At 34.7% G+C, this 16,382-nt stretch overlaps 1 pseudogene; it reads left to right on the top strand.

The window, feature by feature from the left end:
- The first annotated feature begins 15,459 nt into the window (after window positions 1–15,459).
- Window positions 15,460–15,557, top strand: LOC125418404 (small nucleolar RNA R71; annotated as a pseudogene).
- Window positions 15,558–16,382: the final 825 nt, after the last annotated feature.

Genomic DNA, 16,382 nt, shown 5'->3' with positions numbered 1-16,382 from the left:
AGCAATCAATTAAAATTTTATCAATTTCAAGTAAAGAGAGTGTTAATTATGAATACTAGGGCATTTGATTTCACCACTAACTATTCCAATTTAATTACTTAAATATGTGAATTTAATTAACTAGTAATTTTGTTTAATCACAAAATTAATCAAAAGTAGTTTCCACTCACAAGTGATAATATTCACATAACCTAATTTATTCCTTCCGGCTTATAAATTAAATCATGCAAATTCATTAAGCATAGATTAAGCAAATAATATGGCATGAAACATAACTATTTTCCAATCAATTATGCATTCATGTAAATCATTGGAGATCCATAATATTATCCTTTTTCAAGCTCAAATATTATTAAAATCATTCATTCCTTCCGGTCTATGAAAGCATCAAGCATACCAACGATTTATTAACAAAACATATTACTAATTAAATAAAACTCAACATAGTTAGGGCTACATCATAGCCCTCCATGAAAATTAGTTCAACATCCATAATTGTTAAAAATAATAAGATTCACAATTAAAGAGAAAAGAAAAGAGAATAAAAACTATTGAAGAAATTCTCCTCCAAGAGCTCTCAATGTCGTAGCCTTCTTCTCCAAGCAAGCCCACGTCTCTATGCCTCCTCCAAGCTCTCCAATTGATCTTCTAAAACTCTAAAACTTTAAAACTCTAGAACCCTTAAGAGAAACTTAGAAACTCCGAAAATTTGGTTTGTTTCTATTTAAGCCTCCTAAAAGCTCTTAAATAACTCTCTAAATTTGTGTATATTCCTCCAATGTGGTGGGGGCTATATATATAGGACCTTGGGAACCTTTTTCTCTCTTTATTTTCAATGTGGGAGTCTTGTAAGATACCTTTTTTAGGCCATGAAGAGGGTTCGACGAATTTCATGTGTAAAAAAGAAACTTGATATTACTTGCTCTCCAATACTTTCCTTTTCTCTAATTCTTTCTAACAAAAAATAGTTCATTAGTCTAATTTACCCTTAATGAAGCATATGACATGACATGTGCCTCATTAATGATAAACTAACCAATTATTGCCACTTGTCTTAATCTTGGCCCTTGGATTGCCTTGATTCCCTCTTTTGATCAATGGTGGAGATTTAACTAGAATATTCCTTTTTATAAATTCCAAACTTTAAATTGATGAGGACATGACCAAGAGCCCTTCAAGATAAAGCCCAGATCCACTTCAAATGTCTACAGGACCCATAACCCGAGCACTAGCAAAGAGATTAAAAGAGGCACTAAATGGTTTAATCCAAAAGGTGTTTTCAACCCAAGGATGCAAGTTCATTAGTTAAGATGAACTAAAATTGGTCATATGATTGGGATGGTGGATGCCAACGTGAAAGAGAGTTTAACGCATGGACTTCTACAACATGGTGATGTGGCATCATATGGTGATGTGGCATCATATGGTGATATGGCATCCAGCTAAGCTTGGCCAAATTTTATAATTAGAAAAATATTAATTTTTATTTATGTTTTGATTGGATTTTTGCATGTTGCCTATTTACTTTCCTAATTTAGTTTTCATTAGGTTTTAAAATTACTTTCCTAATTTTATTAAAGTTGAATTAGTCAAAGTATTAAAGGCCATTCAAATTAGGAAACTAGGAGGTAAATTAGGTTTCCTAAACCTAACCACATTAGGTTTCCTTAAACCCAACCAAAGTAGGTTTCCTAAACCTATCAAAATTAGGTTTCCTAAACCTAATTTTCGTCCATTATTGTTCCACCTTTACTTTTAGCAAATTTAGGAAATCTTTGTAATTTATTTTGCCTATTTAAAGGCAAATTAGGCATGAATAAAGAGGAGATTACAATTTTGATAAAAAGTGATAGTGATTCTCTCGCTTCTCTGAGAACTATATTGAACTTTTTCAAGCTTTGTTTGTAGAGTTCAAATTTGACTTATCAATAGGTTATTCTGCACTCTATTGTGGTGTGTTCACCATACCAAGGTTCTTACCTTAAATATAGGTAATGGGTCGAGGTCTTCCATTGATAACTTGTAATTAGACGGTCTAATTCAATCTTTGTTATGGGTTTAGAGGCAGGTCGCTCTAGGTTCGTATCAATTTGGTATTAGAGCTAGTTTCTAATTACAGGTTTGATCTATCTATTTCTTTTCTTTTGTTTCATTGTTTTCTTGTTTTTTATTTTATTTTTTTATTTTGCAATCTTAGCATTAGGTTGAGGTTGCTTCTGTCATCATACACATTCTACATCTTAAAAAAAAAAAAAAATGCCACTTTTGTTTTATGTTGTGTGAGTGAAAAAAAAAAATATATATATATATATATATTGTTCTTGCGGTTTGTGGCATTGAATTATTGAGATTTCAAGAGAAACTCGGTAGTGAATTTTTTTTTTTTAGCTGATTTGAGGAGCAGCAAAAACAAGCCAAAATCAATACCGAAGATAAGGTTTGTTGATTATTCACTAATTCCATTTTGCAAATCTCATTCCAATTTGTTCCTCATATTCTAGTTTCTTTTGTTCTCGCTAAATTTCTTGTTGAGCTTTCATCGTTGTCTTTTTCTTGTTACTTTTCATTTTATTTGTCTTGTAGCCTTATTTTCATAACTGTTTGGTAGGTCTATTTGGATTGTTACTTCCTAGTTTGTTTTAGTTTGAAATTAGTTTACAAAGAACCAAATAGAATTATTAGAATGGTAAAAGGCAAGAGAGGTGAGAATTATAGAGGATAAAAGCCGAACTATAACTAGAGTACAAACACGAGTGACCTTGAATTTGAGTGAGACACATGAGGGAGTGTTGTGCGGCCTTTCTTTTTTACTAACAAATTTTGCAGAAAAATCATGTCACAAGTCAAAAGCAAAGAAAGCATGGATGAAACTCCAGGTGTGGCTGATATGAAGTTATACATTCAACCCATGGTGGGAGAACTTCAAAGAGCACTACAGTTGGAGATGGGGCAGATCCATGATAGGTTAGATAGGATGGAATCATCAATCAAATACCGCAGCCACAACCTCCACAAAGGTTTGTTCATGGATGTGGTAGAGGAAGAAATACTCCAAGAAGGGAAGAATGGGAACGCGTGGGAGATGACTATGAGGAAGAAGAGGAAGACATTGGTTTAGGAACCAACCAACTCTGTGGGAGAGAGAGGTTAGACCGAGGCAGTGACTATGGAGGAATTAAGATGAAAATACCATCATTCTAAGGTAAAAAGTGATCTAGAAGCATATCTCGAGTGGGAGAAGAGGATTGAGATGGTATTTGATTGTCAGAACTACTCCGAGGCAAAAAAGGTGAAATTAATCGCTGGTGGATTCACGGACTATGCTATTGGATGGTGGGACAAAGAGACACTTTCTAGGAGGCGAGCAGGACAAAGACCTATAGATACATGGGAGGAGATGAAGGCTTTGATGAGGAAGCATTTTGTACCTAGCTTGTCTCAAGGAAATAAAAGTGTGGAGGACTATTATAAGGAGATGGAAATCCTTATGATGAGGGCTAATGTTGAGGAGGATAGGGAGGCTACAATGGCACGTTTCTTGGCTGGTTTGAATAGGAAAATAGCAAATCAAGTGGACTTGCACCATTATGTGGAGATTGAGGAGATGGTGTACATGGCCATCAAAATAGAGCAACAACTCAAGAGGAGGGGTACCATAAAACCTAGTATTGCTCAGCACACTTGGAAAGCAAGCCCATCCACATGGAAACCAAATCAGCCCAAGTTTGAAGATAAAGCCACCACATGGCCTAAATTCGAAGTTAAGGCCGAACCATCCTCATCTAAGCAAGTAAGTAAATCCGATTCATCTTCAACTAGAAATCGAGATATCATGTGCTTTAAATGTCAAGGCAGGGGTCATATTGCAAGTCAATATCCTAATAAGAGGGTCATGGTGATTCGGAAAAGTGGAGACATTGAAACTGAAGAAGAAGAGTCAAACAATGAATCCATTGGAGGACGTTGGTGATGAAGACGAAGAAGATTACAAGTATCCAATTAGAGGGGACTTGTCGTTGGTTGCTAGAAGTGCTTTAACTGTGTATAAAAATGAAAAGAAAGTGCAACGAGAAAATATCTTTCATACCAGGTGCAAAGTCAAGGATAAGGTATGTAGTATGATTATTGATGGAGGAAGTTGACTAATGTTGCTAGTCTTACTATGGTTGAAAAGCTAGGTTTACCCACTATGAACCATCCAGAACCATATAAGCTACAATGGCTTAATGATTATAGAGAGTTGAAGGTGAATAGGTAAGTGACGATTGCATCCTCTATTGGTAATTATGAAGATGAGGTTATTTGTGATGTGGTACCAATGTAAGACAGTCATTTGCTTTTAGGACATCCGTGGCAATTTGATAGAGATACTAATCATCATGGTCGAACTAATAAGGTTGTCTTCAATTTCAAGGGTAAACGAGTGGTGCTAATGTCGATGACTCCTAAACAAGTTTTTGATGATCAATTGGCATTACAAAGGCGGATACAAGCTGAACAACAACACAATCAAATTGTATCCAACCACCAAGAGAAGAAAAAGAGTGGTGAGGATGAGAGTGTGAGTGAAAAGGAAAAGAAAAAGAGTGGAAAGAAAAAAGAGAGTTTTTATGCAAAACAGAGTGAGATGAAGAAGCTTTTTTGTTGTAGAAAGCCTATGATTGTAATGATGTACAAAGAAGCATACATGAATCATTTAACTAACCCTGATGAATTTGTTTTGCTTAGTTCTATTGTTTCTCTTTTGCAGCAGTTCGATGATGTCTTTCCCGAGGAGATTCCAAGTGGGTTACCACTGGTTCAAGGGATCGAACATCAAATTGATTTTGTTCCAGGATCAACAATTCCAAACCAGCCAGCTTATAGGAGTAATCTAGAGGAGACAACGGAACTTCAAAGGCAGGTAAGTGAATTGCTTGAAAATGGGTATGTTAGAGAGAGCATGAGTCCATGTGCTGTACCTGTGTTATTAGTCCCTAAGAAAGATGGAACATGGAGAATGTGTGTAGATTGTGGGGCTATTAACAATATAACTGTCAAATATCGTCATCCTATTCCTAGGTTAGATAATATGCTTGATGAATTGTATGATGCATGCATGTTTTCAAAAATTGATCTTAAGAGTGGTTATCATCAAATTCGCATGAAGGAAGGTGATGAATGGAAAATAGCATTTAAAACAAAGCATGGTTTGTATGAGTGGTTGCTTATGCCATTTGGGTTAACTAATGCCCCTAGTACTTTCATGAGATTTATGAATCATGTTTTGCGTGCTTACATTGGAAAATTTGTGGTTGTGTACTTTGATGATATCCTTATATATAGTAGGAGTTTAGAAGTGCATGTAGGGCATCTTAGGTTAGTTTTAGATGTTCTTAGGAAAGAAAGACTTTATGCTAATCTTAAAAAGTGTGACTTTTGTAAATCTGAGCTTGTGTTTCTAGGCTTTGTGATTAGTGCTGTAGGTATCAAAGTTGATCAAGAGAAGGTGAAAGCCATTCAAGAGTAGCCCACGCCAACTAGTATCACCCAAGTTAGAAGCTTCCATGGTTTGGCTAGTTTCTATCGAAGGTTTGTTAAAGATTTTAGTACTATTGCTGCACCTTTGACAAAGGTTATTAAGAAGAGTGTAGGATTTCAATGGGGAGAAGCTCAAGAAAGATCTTTTAATTTGTTAAAAGAAAAACTAACAAATGCTCTTTTATTGGTGTTGCCTAACTTTTCCAAAACTTTTGAGATTGAATATGATGCATCAAGAATAGGTATAGGTGTTGTTTTGATGCAGGAGGGAAAACCAATTGCTTATTTCAGTGAAAAGCTAAGTGGGGCTGCCTTAAACTACCCAACTTACGATAAAAAGCTATATGCATTGGTTAGAGCACTGGAGACATGGCAGCACTACTTATGGCCTAAAGAGTTTGTGATTCACACAAATCATGAGTTGTTGAAGCACATAAAGGGACAAGGAAAGCTTAATAGGCGCCATGGCAAGTGGATGGAATTTATTGAAACATTTACCTATGTTATTCGCTACATGCAAGGTAAGGAAAATATTGTAGCTGATGATGCATTATCCCGCAGGTATGTATTACTTTCTACTTTGGATGCTAAATTACTTGGTTTTGAACAAATTAAAGAATTATATGCTTTAGATCATGACTTTGGTGAAATTTACAAATTTTGTGAAAGGCATGCTGAGGGAAAGTTTTATAGATTTGAAGGATTCTTGTTTAGGGAAAATAAACTTTGTCTGCCAAGTTGTTCTTTGCATGATTTACTTGTTAAAGAATCTCATGGTGGGGGATTAATGGGACACTTTGGAATAGCTAAAACCTTAGCTATTCTACAATAGTATTTTTATTGGCCACATATGAAAGAGATGTAGAAAGAATTTATGATAGATGCATTAAATGTAAGCAATCTAAATCACGGCTGCAACCACATGGGTTGTACATGCCACTTCCTATACCTAACCACCCTTGGGTAGATATTTCTATGGACTTTGTTTTAGGGTTGCCTCAAACAAGAAAAGGTAGGGATTCGATTTTTGTGGTTGTGGATAGGTTTTCTAAAATGGCACATTTTATTGCATGCCATAAAACCGATGATGCATCTCATATTGCTGATTTATTCTTTAAAGAAATTGTTAGATTGCATGGAATGCCTAGAACAATAGTGTCCGATAGAGATGCAAAATTCTTAAGTTACTTTTGGAAAACATTGTGAGCTAAGCTGGATACTAAATTGTTGTTTTCTACTACTTGTCATCCACAAATTGACGGACAAACAGAGGTAGTAAATAGAACTTTGTCTGCTTTGTTGCATGCATTGATAAATAAGTAAGAATATCAAAATTTGGGAAGAATGTTTACCTCATGTTGAATTTGCTTACAATAGATCTGTACATTCAACCATTAAATTTTCATCTTTTAAAATTGTATATGGTTTTAATCCTTTAACTCCATTGGATTTAACACCTTTACCTTTAAGTAAGTATGCTAATTTAGATGGGAAAAAGAAAGCTAACTTTGTTAGGCAAGTACATGAGAAGGCCAAAGATGACATTGAGAGGAGAACCAAACAATACATGAAGCAAGCAAACAAAGGGCGCCAACAAGTTGCTTTTGAGCCTGGAGATTGGGTTTGGTTGCATTTGAGAAAGGAAAGATTTTCGGCATAACGAAAGTCTAAACTCATGCCACGTGGAGATGGTCCCTTCCAAGTATTGGAGAGACTTAATAACAATGCTTACAAATTAGATCTTTTAGGTGAGTATAATATAAGTGCTACTTTTAATGTCGCTGATTTATCTCCTTTTTGTGCAGGTGACGATTTAAAGACAAATCCTTTTCAAGAGGAGGGGAATGATGAGGATATGACCAAAAGCCCTTCAAGATGGAGCCCAGATCCATTTCAAACGTCTACAGAACCCATAACCCGAGCACGAGCAAAGAGATTGAAAGAGGCACTAAATGGTTTAATCCAAGAGGTGTTTTCAACCCAAGGAAGCAAGTTCATTAGTGAAGATGAACCAAAATTGGTCCATATGATTGGGATGGTGGATGCCAACGTGAAAAGAGAGTTTAATGCATGGACTTCTACAACATGATGATGTGGCATCATATGGTGACATGGCATCCAACTAAGCTTGGCCAAATTTTATAATTACGAATATATTAATTTTTATTTATGTTCTGATTGGATTTTGGCATGTTGCCTATTTACCTTCATAATTTCGTTTTTATTAGGATTTTAAATTACTTTCCTAATTTTATTAAAGTTGAATTGGTCAAAGAATTAAAGGCCATTCAAATTAAGAAACTAGGAGCTAAATTAGGTTTCCTAAACCTAACCAAATTAGGTATCATAAACCTATCAAAATTAGGTTTCCTAAACCTAATTTTTGTCCATTATTATTCCACCTTTATTTTTAGCAAATTTAGGAAAGCTTTGTAATTTATTTTGCCTATTTAAAAGCACATAAGTCATGAATAAAGAGGAGATTACAATTTTGATTCAAAATGAGAGTGATTCTCTTTGTTCTCTAAGAACTATATCGAACTTTTTCAAGCTTTGTTTGTGGAGTTCAAATTTGACTTATCAATAGGTTATTCTGCACCCTATTGTGGCGTCTTTACCATACCAAGGTTCTTACCCTAAATATAGGTAATGGGTCGAGGTCTTCCATTGATAACTTGTAATTAGACGGTCTAATTCAATCTTTGTTACGGGTTTAGAGGCAGGTCGCTCTAGGTTCGTATCATAAATGATGATATCTTTTCACTCACATCTCGAAATCCAAATCTAATGTGATATTTGAAATCGTCAGATCGTGAGGATTCATATGACATCCACTTCCATCATGAAATTCTCAACAGAATCTTTATGGAATATTTAAGGAATCTTTTCAATGCTTGATCCGTTCGAGCTCAAATCTTGCTTTCCACCATAATTCGACCTAAGGAATCCATTTTTATGGTTGTTTTCTTAAAATTCTTCCTCTTTCACCTAGATTAAGAAAGATACCACCTAGATTAAGAAAAATACATAATTAAATATTTTTCCATAACAAATTAACATAAACTAACAAATATTAAGCTATAAATATGTCATAAAATCATCAATATTTTAGACCTAACCAATACCCCCAAACTTAAAATTTGCTAGTCCCTAGCAAAGAAGAAGAATAAATAAATAAAAATCAATCTTTTAAAGAACATAAGATACTTTAATGAGGTGCCTCAAAGATTGTATAACATATGAATTTGCAAATGGTTTCAAAGTAATTATATAACTCAATATCCAACATATATGGTACTTCCAATGTTTGTATGTGGAAATCAATTTATACACTCAATATCATGCATTTGAATAAATTTACAAGAATTAGAGATTGATAATAAAGTATGAACTACCATATACTCGACTTAATTATGACTCTCCACTAATGTAGGATATTGCACCACCTTGACTCATTAGGACTTCATGGTTTTTATTATTAAGGCTAATGGATATGGCTAAAGAAAGAAAATGATAGGATATAATAAATCAAAGAAAGAAAGCTAAAATTAAATATCAGTGAATAAATTACTTGTAAAAGTTGTTTCTTTCTTAGAACTTCTTTTCTTCTTTTAACTTCAATATAAACTCACAAATCTCTTATTTTTCCTTTTCATTGTATATATATTTTTTGTTCTTTTTCACATCACATATATATATATATTTTTTTCAATTGTTTTGCTTTTCTTTTTCTTTTTCATTGAACCCCCTTATTTTTCTTCTTATTACACATTCAAACCTCCAACTTACACAAAAATACATACTAAAGCCAAATTCACCACATACTTCACCTCCAAACTTCATTTTTTTTTCTTTTTCAACACTCAAACAAGCTCACAAGCATATATTCATATCAATTCAATTAAAGCGCTCTTTATAGTATGTTCAAGGTAGGAAAAAGAAATTTAAGACTCAAAAAGGGTAAGTAAATGTGGTTTAATGAACAAAGGCTCTAATACATCTTTATGCATCCTAGAGGCTCAAATAAGGTACAAGTGGAAGATAATGTTTTAGGTAGGCTTGAAAGGCTCAAACTTAAACAAAGATGGCCTAAATCATGTTCTTAGTAATACATTTACCTAGGATTTCACCTCAAGCAATAATCAAGCAAGTTCTAGAGTTCAATTAATAATAAAGTACTCTAATTCATGCAAACCTTCTTCAAAACACAATCTAAATTAGCATTATTGATTATGTGCTCAAAATTTATTGAAAGTACAATATGTGAACATAACTTCAAGCATTTAAGCATACATAAAAACAAATCGACATCTAAAAACTAATTTATTTTCAATCATAGTCTTATCATTGGCTCCTTAAAGTACTTAAGAAAACACCACAAAAACAAATTTATTTTTTTTTATATTGAAGGAAAATAAAAACTAAAACAAACATGTTTAAAAACTAATAAAAAACACTTAAATGACAAGATTTAAAAGATGAAAAGCATGCTTTTCACCCCCAAACTTAAAATGAACAATGTCCTCATTGCGAAAAACATAAAATAAAGCAAAAGTAAACAAAAGGTAAAGAATATTCCCCTTTGAAGACATGGAATGTTCCTCGTAATGTGAAAACCTGAGAAAAACCTACATGTTGCATTTTCCCTACACACCATGCGGCCGAAAAGAAGGGCATGTGCCCATACAATTTGATGTACTCCAATGCATATTCAAGGTGGTTATACTCCAAAAACCTTGCTTTAGACTTGAAATTCTCAACATTCAGCTTTTGCTCTTTTGCACCTAAACATCTTAAAACCTTACAAAAACTCAAACAAAACACATCAAAACAACCTCAAAACAAGAAAACAAGCAAAAACAACTAAAATAAATAGATAAAAAACAGGTAAACAGAGAAACTTGGGTTGCCTCCCAAGAGCGCTTGTTTAAAGTCATTAGCTTGACTCCTCCCTTTAACTTAATTAAGATGATCCAAGTAGAAGCTAGTCTCAAGCGCTCCACCTTCATAATATGGCTTCAACTGCTGCCCATTCACCTTAAAACTTTCATGTCCCGGTTTGGTGATTTCAATTGCTTCACTTGGAAAAATTAGTACAATATCATATGGTCCACTCCATCTTGATTTAATTTAACTGGAAACAATTTAAGTTTAGAGTTATAAAGAAACACCTTTTGTCCAACATGAAAGTTCCTCTTTTTAATCATCTTGTCATGCCATCTCTTTGTCTTTTCTTTATAAATCTTTGCATTCTTGAAAGCATCCATCCTAAATTCTTCAAGTTAATCCAATTGCAATAGCCTATTCTTGCCCACAGCCTCTTGATCAAAATTGAGAAACTTGGTTGCCAATATGCGTTATGCTCCAATTCCATGGGACGATGACATTCCTTACCAAAAACCAATTTATATGGAGAAGTACCAATGGGGGTCTTGTAGGCGATTTGGTATGCCCAAAGTGCATCATCTAGCTTTAAGCTCCAATCCTTTCTTGAAGCATTGACCGTCTTCTCCAAAATCCTCTTTATTTTCATGTTTGAAATTTCTACTTGCCCACTAGTTTGTGGGTGGTAAGGAGTAGCAATTTTATGTTTAACACCATATTTAGCAAGAAGGGATTTAAATTGTTTGTTGCAAAAATGAGTGCCACCATCACTAATGATTGCTCGGGGTGTACCAAATCTAGTTAAAATTTATTTTTTAAAAAATTTCACTACAACCCGTGCATCATTAGTTGGTAGTGCACTAGCTTTAACCCGTTTAGAAACATAATCCACAGCAACTAAAATATATTTATTACCACAAGAAGAAGGAAAAGGACCCATGAAATCAATACCCCAAACATCAAACAATTCTACCTCAAGGATACTCTTCAAAGGCATCTCATTCTTCCTTGATATGTTCCCAACTCTTTGGTACCTATCACACCCTTGCACATAAATATTAGTATCTTTAAACATAGATGGCCAATAAAATCCGAAATTTAAAATTTTTGCTATGGTTTTTCTAGTCCCAAAATGCCCTCTATACTCACTAGAATGACAACTTTTAATAATGGACATTGTCTCTTCTCTAGCAACACACCTCCTAATTATACCATCGGCACACTTCTTAAAAAGATAGGGGTCATCCCAAAAGTAATGCCTACTTTTCTTAAGAAACTTATGCTTTTCATATGGTTTTTCCAAACTAGGCGGCATAACATTAGTAACCAAATAATTAACAATGTCAGCATACCAAGGTACATCAAACACACCATCAACCTTAAATACTTTCTCATCTGGAAAACACTCTTCTATGTCTCTTTCTTCTTTTTCCTCACTCAATTCCAACCTAGACAAGTGATCAGCTACTAAGTTTTCTACTCCTTTTTTATCCAAAATTTCTAAATCAAACTCTTGAAGTAACAAAACACATCTAATTAACCTAGGTTTAGACTCTTTCTTACTCATGAGGTACTTAATTGCACTATGATCGGTATAGACAATGGTTTTAGAACGTAACAAATATGCTCTAAACTTATCAAAAGCAAAGACAATGGCAAGCATCTCTTTTTTAGTAGTAGCATAATTAAGTCGAGCATCATTCAAAGTTCTAGAAGCATAATAAATAACATGCAGTTTTTTATCTTTCCTTTGTCCCAAAACAGCTCCTATAGCATAATCACTAGCATCACAGATAATTTCAAAAGGTAGATTCCAATTAGAGCACACATAATGGGAGCAAATATTAATTTTTCTTTTAAAAGATTAAAAGCATGCATGCATTCATCATAAAAAACAAAGGGAATATCTTTATTCAACAAGTTACAAAAAGGTTTAGTTATCTTGGAAAAATCCTTAATAAATCTCCTATAAAAGCCCGCATGCCCAAGAAAACTCCTAATACCTTTTATTGAAGTCGGTGGAGGCAATTTCTCTATAACTTATATTTTAGCTTTATCTACCTCAATTCCCCTTTTAGAAACCTTATGACCTAAAACTATGCCCACTTGAACCATAAAGTGATATTTTTCCCAATTAAGCATAAGATTAGTTTCTTTACACCTTAGACGAACCCTAGATAAATTTTGCAAGGAAGAAGTAAAAGAATAACCAAATACACTAAAATCATCCATAAAAATTTCAATGACATCTTCTACATTATCCGAAAAGATGGACATCATACACCTTTGAAAGGCTGCAGGTGCATTGCATAAACCAAAAGGCATCCTTCTATAGGCAAAAGTTCCATAAGGACAAGTAAAAGTAGTCTTTTCTTTCTTAATCATCAGGGGCAATAGCTATTTGATTGTAACCGCTATAACCATCTAGAAAACAATAATATTCCTTACCGGCTAACCTTTCTAACATTTGATCAATGAATGGCAAAGGAAAATGGCCTTTCCTAGTGGCCTTATTAAGCTTCCTGTAATCAATACACACTCTCCACCCACTAACTAACCTAGTAGGAATAAGCTCACTCTTATCATTCTCTTGCATAATCATCCCACCTTTCTTAGGAACTACTTGAATAGGACTTACCCAATTACTATCCGAAATAGGATAGATAATCCCGGCATCTAGAAGCTTTAAAATCTCACCATGAACCACTTCCTTAAGATTAGGATTAAGCCTCCTTTGATGTTCTACAGTCGGTTTATGGTCTTCCTCCATAAGTATTTTGTGCGTACAAATAGAGGGGCTAATACCCTTAATATCAGCTATAGTCCAACCTAGTGCAGTTTTATATTCTCTTAAGACTTCTAAAAGTTTGGCTTCTTGGTCCTCACTAAGGGCGGATGAAATTATTACTGGAAGGGTATTATTAAATCCTAGAAAAGCATATTTTAAATGACTAGGTAGTGGCTTCAAATTAATTATATGTGGGTGCTCCACACTCGGTATCTTTCTAGGTCCACTCTCACCTAAATCCTCAAACTTTCCAACATAATCTATCACAGTGGGTGGCTATATCTATGATGTTACACTCTTGTTTTTCTTCTTCTGCACATGGTCTAAATAACTCACTCAATCCTAAGGGAACTAAATTACTTTCGTTTGCCATATCATTTACCAATTCATCACATGCATCAACAAGAAAGCAGGAAGAAATTTCATCAAGATTAGGAAATTTAACAACATTAGGGATTTGAAAACTTACCTCCTCATTGAGCACTCTAAGGGTTACTTGCCTTTGTTGTACATTAATGAGGGCACGTCCGGTTGCAAGAAATGGTCTTCCAAGAATGATTGGAATGTTGTCATCTTCCTCCATATCAAGTATCATAAAGTCTGCAGGGAATATGAACTTGTTTACTTTTAAGAGTACATCCTCCAATATTCCCCATGGCCTTTTGATGCTTCGATCCGCCATTTGAAGAGTCATTGTGGTAGGCTTCACATCTCCCACTCCAAGCTTCCTGTAAATGCTATATGGCATCAAATTAATGCTAGCACCTAAATCACAAAGAGCCATAAAATTATAATGTCTAATGTTGCACGGGATATCAAAGCTTCCCGGATCTTTTAACTTGGGTGGAATCCTATGGTGTAACCTAGCACTACTCTCCTCACTCAAAGCTGCTAACTCATAATTCTCCCATCTCCTCTTGTTTGACAATATCTCCTTCAAAAACTTAACATAGGAAGGCATTTGTTCTAAGGCATCTACGAAAGGGATATTTACATGCAATTGCTTAAATACATCAAGAAACTTTTTAAATTGATTATCTAACTTTGCATTCCTAAACCTAGATGGGAAAGGTGGAGGTGGGGTTTTCTTGTAGGCTTGATTTTTCTTCTCATCTTTGTTGTGCTTGTCAATAGATTTGCTTAGGTAAGGTGCTGGTTCAACTTTCTTTGATCCAGTTGGTGAGCTCGCGGTCTCTCTTGCATGTGGTGGTATGTACTTTGTTGGTGGAGACTTCATGGCATCACTTGAACCTTCATCTTTTCTCCTATAAGCCTCATTATGCTCCACATTTGATTTTGAGTTGTCATGTGTGACCAAGTGTGATATTGAGTCTATGGGGCACTCCTCATCTTCATCATCAAGAATCACCATCCCTTTGTCACTTTCTTTAAGCCCGGCTACTTGCTTTCCACTTCTTAATGTAATGGTTTGAACCTGCTCCTTTGGGTTCTTCTCCGTTTGGCTTGGCAAAGTTCCTTGACTTCTTTGGAATTGAGTTGCTAATTGACCTATTTGGTTCTCCAAGCTTTTGATTGCAGCCATTTGGTTGTTGAACATTTGATTATGCTTTGTCAACTGTTGCTCAGTTCTCTACATCAAAGAATTAGTATTATTAGATAACTCTTGCAAGGATTGTTCAAGTGAAGAAAATTGAGTTTGAGCTTGAGAAGAATTTTGATTTTGATGTGCAAGTTGCGGCTTTTGGTAGAATGGAGATTGGAATTGTTGTCTTTGAAACCCTCCGCTTTGTCCTTGATTAGACCCTTGCTGGTTGTTGTTAGACCATGAAAAATTTGGGTGGTTTCTCCATCCTGGATTATATGTTAACGAATATGGATTGTTTTGTTACTTTTGAAAGTTCCCTACAAAATTAACATCATCAGAAGCAAAGGGATTTCCAACTTGGCAATCCACACCCTTATGATTGTGAACACCACATAAATCACAAACTAAAAAATTATTAGTAGATTGGATAGAATTCACCCCTATTTGACCAAATTGAGTGTTCAAGGTCTTCATGAATTGGGTTGCAAGTTGAGCTCCTAAGTTGTTAATATCAACGTCTTCCACGGCCTTTACTTGACTTCTTCCATTTAGTCTCCTCTCACTTGGATATTGGTAGTTATTATGGGCCATCTCTTCAATTAATTCAAATGCTTCTGATTGCCTCTTCTTCATTAAAGAACCTCCTGCAGCTGCATCTACCAATTGTTTGTTACCATAATCTAGACCATTATAGAAAATCTGTACCAGTATCCATGTAGGAAATCCATGGTGTGGGCATCTTCTTAATAGTTCCTTGAAGCGCTCCCATGCATCATACAAAGTTTCTTGGTTCCATTAACAAAAATTGTTTCTATCACTTTTCAATTTTGCGGTCTTTGATGGAGGAAAAATTTTGTCTAGGAATTTTGCCTCCATAGCATCCCATGTAGTGATAGTACCTGCAGGTAAAGAATTTAACCACACTTTTGCCTTGTCTCTAAGAGACCAAGGAAGAAGTCTTAATCGAAAAGCATCATCAGAAACACCATTTTGTTTAGACATATCACACAATTGAAGAAAACTAGAAATATGAATGTTTGGATCTTCATGAGGCAAACCACAAAATTGAACATTATTAACCAAAGAAGCAGTAGATGCTTCAATTTTAAAATTGTTTGCTTCAATGGGTGGTCTCCTTATGCAAGACAAATCACCAACTTTCTTGTGAGCGGCATACTCGCATATGGGCAAATCATCTTCTGTTTGGTTGGCCATTGCACCTTTTTGAGTTCCTTGGTCTATACGTACCCAAGTACCCCTTATGGCTTGTTTTCTAGGTGCTGGTTTATTTTCCAAGTCAACTTCCTCCTTGAATTCTTGATCACCACTATGACTCATACACAACACCTAATTCCTAAAAAGAGAGCAAGGAAAATAAATTAGAAAGAAAATTAGAAAATTGAACAAGAAAACAAAAATTGGAATTCTAATGTTGCTAACTAATCTAACAATTAAAATCAATTAGCAATAAAGAAAAACAAACCAACACCTAACTAAAAGATAAATGAAAATAACTCTAGGAAATAATGAACCAAAGGAAAAGAATGCAAAAACTTAAACCCTTTTGTGCAGGTTTGCTTTTAAAGTAAACAACTATGCCAAACTAAAATTTCAACTAAAAGTAAGCTAAACCTAATCTTATTC

This window comes from Ziziphus jujuba, chromosome 11 (genome assembly GCF_031755915.1).
Source record: "Ziziphus jujuba cultivar Dongzao chromosome 11, ASM3175591v1".
Taxonomy (NCBI): Eukaryota; Viridiplantae; Streptophyta; class Magnoliopsida; order Rosales; family Rhamnaceae; genus Ziziphus; species Ziziphus jujuba.
This window is presented reverse-complemented; position numbering and strand designations above follow the sequence as displayed.